The sequence below is a fragment of the Triticum dicoccoides genome, chromosome 4B (assembly GCF_002162155.2).
Source record: "Triticum dicoccoides isolate Atlit2015 ecotype Zavitan chromosome 4B, WEW_v2.0, whole genome shotgun sequence".
Classification (NCBI taxonomy): domain Eukaryota; kingdom Viridiplantae; phylum Streptophyta; class Magnoliopsida; order Poales; family Poaceae; genus Triticum; species Triticum dicoccoides.
The window spans coordinates 615,264,587-615,268,850 of record NC_041387.1 but is presented as its reverse complement, the minus strand read 5'-3'; the positions used below and the strand labels follow the sequence as shown (position 1 = coordinate 615,268,850).

Here is a 4,264-nt window from a genome sequence, read left to right as displayed (position 1 = left end):
AAATTTATTAACTTGGCTCCGGTTCATGGAAGAAGACTTGATTCTTCTCTGTCATCATAGTAGAGGTAGAGGTTCCAATGCTCTGTTGCTGCAGAGCTGAGTTGTGCAGTTGGAATTCAGTGCATATGTGATTTTCTGGATGGCCCTATGTGCAGAAATGTAGCAAAGTTCAGTGGTGCAGAAGTTTCAAAGTGATAAAAAAACTTGACAATGTCGAATGCTTATACCATTAGTGTATTGTATTGTTGGTATCCTGCCAGCATTCTTGGGTTCTGTGGCATCGAGATTGTATTTCCAAGTGACGATTGAATTGAAGGATTTAGCAATGGGTTGTACTGCAAGTGCGGTGCAACCATTTGATTTGTCATAAACTCCAAATGACCCTATAAAAATGATAGATAAATGTCAGTAAAAGTAAATTTTCTATGTGAAACAAGCAAGATCATTTTATAGTCTCGATATGCTTTCAGGTTGTACTCGTAAAGAATCACTGGCCTTCTTTTTCTGCGTTGTTTTTGCTATCTCAAAGCCACCAGTTGGTTGCAGTGACATTGAGACTGTATTACCAAGTGATGGCTGCACTGAAGCATTTAGGAATGGGTTGTACTGTAGTTGCGGCACACCCATTTGATGTGCCATAGTTTCGAAATGACCCTATAAAAAGTGATTGATGAATGTTAGCAAAATTTATTTCTATGTGAAACAAGTGTGACAGTTTTATACCATTGATGTGCTTGTAAGTTGTGCCTGTAGAGAATTATTTGTCTTCTTTTTCTTTTTTGTTTTTCCTTTGACCAAGCCACAAGTGGGTTGTGGTGACATCAACATTGTGTTACCAAGTGATTGCTGCATTGAAGCATTTAGGAATGGGTTGTACTGCAATTGCGGTGCACCCATTTGTTTTTCCATAAACTCCAAATGTCCCTATAAAAAGCGGAAGATAAATGTTAGTAAAATTAGTTTTCCCATGTGAAACAAGATGGATCAGTTTATACCGTTGATGTGCTTTGAGGTTGTAGTTGTGAAGAATCATCAGTCTTCCATGTATTAGCAAGTGTTGGATGCATTGAAGCATTTAGGAATGGGTTGTACTGTAATTGTGGTGCACCCATTTGATTTGTAGAAGCTCCAAACGACCCTATAATAAGTGATAGATAAATGTGAGTAAAATTAAATTTTCTATGTGAAACAAGTGGGACAGTTTCAGACCATTGATGTGCTTTGATGTTGCACTTGTAAAGGATCATTTTTCTTCTTTTTCTTCTTTGTTATTGCTTTCTCCAATCCACCAATGGGTCTTGCTGATCCTTGTGCAGTCTTCTCCTTCTCCTTCATACCTCTCGGCTTGGCAAGCCCCTCGTTGTGTTTTGAAACTCTACTAGAGTCAATAAGTGGACCTGCAACTATAAAGTTAAATGCAAGTCTTATACAAAACTGTATGCAATTAGTAGTACAATATATACCTTGTGAAACAGACGAGTTGCCCAAATCTGGATCAGGAGGGTCAGGATTAGTTCTTATTTTCAAGTGTTTCTCCACAGCTTGTGCTAGCTGCTCTGCGCATTTAGCAACCATATCATATGTTTCGTCGGATTCAGAGGCACGAGCAGCTATTTTCACAAACATTCTGCACAACTCCTTGTAGTAGTTTGACATTTTTGCTTTTCGATCCTCATGCAGATTGCGATTGCTTGTTATCTCTAGAACTTTGGCATCTATTGTCCACCTTTTCAATATATATTGTTCAGGGATATGCTTGATATTATTGATATCAAGTACCTTTAAGCAATGACGGCACAAAATTCCAGCGAATTCAAACTTCTTACAACTACAATTCACCTTTTGTTCATTTGGAGCAAATCTAACAACATGCTCACGTTTTGTGTCATGAAATTTTACCATATAAACCTTCTGCTCTGTATCACTGTCATCACAAAGGAATGTGTCATAGTTTAGGGTCAGAAGCACTTCCTCCTGAAATATCTTGAATATTGCTGGAGTATATGTAGTTACAGCTTGCCTTAATATATAGCTTGACTCTGCCTTCATCTTGGGAGTAGTTTGTGATGCCTTGAAGTCACACTTCACTTCTTCAAATCTTTTATCTGCAACAAGCCGTTCGAAATGCTCGAAAAAAGTAAGCATGTCATACTTAATACTGATGTAACGCTTCAGTTCATTGTTCATGCTTTCACTTCTTTAGGTAGTGCTCATGTGGGCAGAAAATGTATTTCTACCATACACTAGTGCCCACTGTTCCCTTTTCTCGAACAACCTTTGAAGCCATGTATTCTCACGTAGTCCATGCTTATCAAGCATATCATTCCATGCACTTATAAATTCTTCTTCTTCCTCTATGTCATAGATACAATGCTGGAAATCACTATTGAACTTCTTATATTCTGGAACAACTCCACCAAGGTGCTTGCAAGCGTTTTGATTCATGTGCCACACACAAAGTCTATGGTGAGAGTGAGGTAGGACTTCACTGATTGCCTTGGCCATTGCTGCATCTTCATCAGTTAGAATTGTCTGTGGATGTTTCCCTGACATAACTTTTAGAAAAGTTATAAAAAGCCAACCAAAACTTTCAGCAGTTTCATCATAGAGAAGTGCAGCACCAAACACAATAGTTTTCTTGTGATTATTCACCCCAACAATCAAACCAAATGGACGCCCATCATTTAGTTTCCTATATGTGGTGTCAAAGCTTATGACATCACCGAAAGTTGCAAAGTCTGAGACCATTTTGGAGTCAGCCCAAAAAATATTAGTTATCAAATCGTCCTCATCTACTTGAATTGAATAAAAAAACTTGACATCTTCTGCTACCTTCTTCTCCATGTATTCTAACACTCCCCCTGTATCACCTTTCGCTGCTTGCAATGTTCTTTTCGAGTACAACCGATTTTTCATGTCTTGCGGGATAAAACCAAGGTTTTCCTGTCCACATGCTTCTTTGGCCATAAGATCAATAGTTGCTTTATTTGAAATGCCTACAGACTTTGCGACCTCTGCAGCCGCTATCTGTGCATCGGTAACTTTTCTGTGAGATCTCAAGTATTGGGCCATGGTTCCAGTAGCAAGAATGTGGTTATGTGTCTCCTCAAATTCATACACCTGATAAAATCCATTCCTAAGACTTATTTTCATTTGTGCATTACATCCACATCGTGATTCAGGCCTACTATAACTGAATGTATCTTCTCTCTTATCTTCAGCTCGAGTTCCTAGTAGTTGAAAATATTGTCTTAGTGCATCTAAAAATTATTATACTCCAAACAAATTACAAGTGGTCAATACCTTGACGAGAACAGAAAAATGTCCTCTGTTGTATTGTATCAGAGTTCTTTACTTTATGCTTACTGCCTCTCCGGACGCTAAAACCCATAACTTCAGCATACTTGTTATAAAAGGAATAAGCCTCCTCATCAGATAAAAAATTCATTCCAATCTTTGGTACTCTTTCATTAATATGATCTTTCGCATTGGTAGCTGCGGTTTCTTGCACATCCTGTATCAATTAATATACATTTTTAGTTAATACACAGATGTATAACAACCATGTTTATTTGCATTGCAAGATGGAGACTAGAAAGATGAAAGGAGGATATGAAGAATACAAGTGAGAATCTCACTTTTGGTGTTTCTGATCCATTATCATCATGGTTCCCATGTCCACTCCCTGGAGAAGCCATCAGGGAGGACAAGAAGATCCTTCTTCAATCTCTAGGTCGCTCCAGACTCGAGACGTTGCATCTGCTTGACGCCACTGATTGATGAATGATAAGAGTCTGCTAGTTGTTTCAGCAGTCTCTGTTAATCTTTGTATTTTCTGATTGATTCCAATGCAGCAGCGTGAGATTTGGAGACAAGGATGCAGTCCTCTGTATCCCTGATTATTGGCGGGATTAAGAGATTTGATTTGACGGGATTAAGAGATCTGATTGGGTGGGATTATTTCCCTCCATTTTTGTATTCAGCTTTGGTGATCTGCAAGTATTACGGGTCCAAGGGAAAGAGGTGAGGAATACGACGGGGCAGCGTTGTACTAGTCGATGGGTATTTCCGGGTTTTTTTTCTGCGGCTAAAAAGGGCCACGGGAGGGGGAGGCATGGATGGGTGACGCGTGTCAGTGGTGCACGGATGGGCACACGACGGGGGCGCAGGCAAGCCGCGTCCCACAAATTAAGCCTACTAGCTTATTCTATGAAAACGTTTCCTTAAAAAGGAAAATCAGCCAAAGTTCTCACTAGTATCATAT

At 39.3% G+C, this 4,264-nt stretch overlaps 1 pseudogene; it reads right to left on the bottom strand.

The window, feature by feature from the left end:
- Nucleotides 1-221: 221 nt before the first annotated feature.
- LOC119292896 lies at nt 222-3,733 on the bottom strand (annotated as a pseudogene).
- Nucleotides 3,734-4,264: the final 531 nt, after the last annotated feature.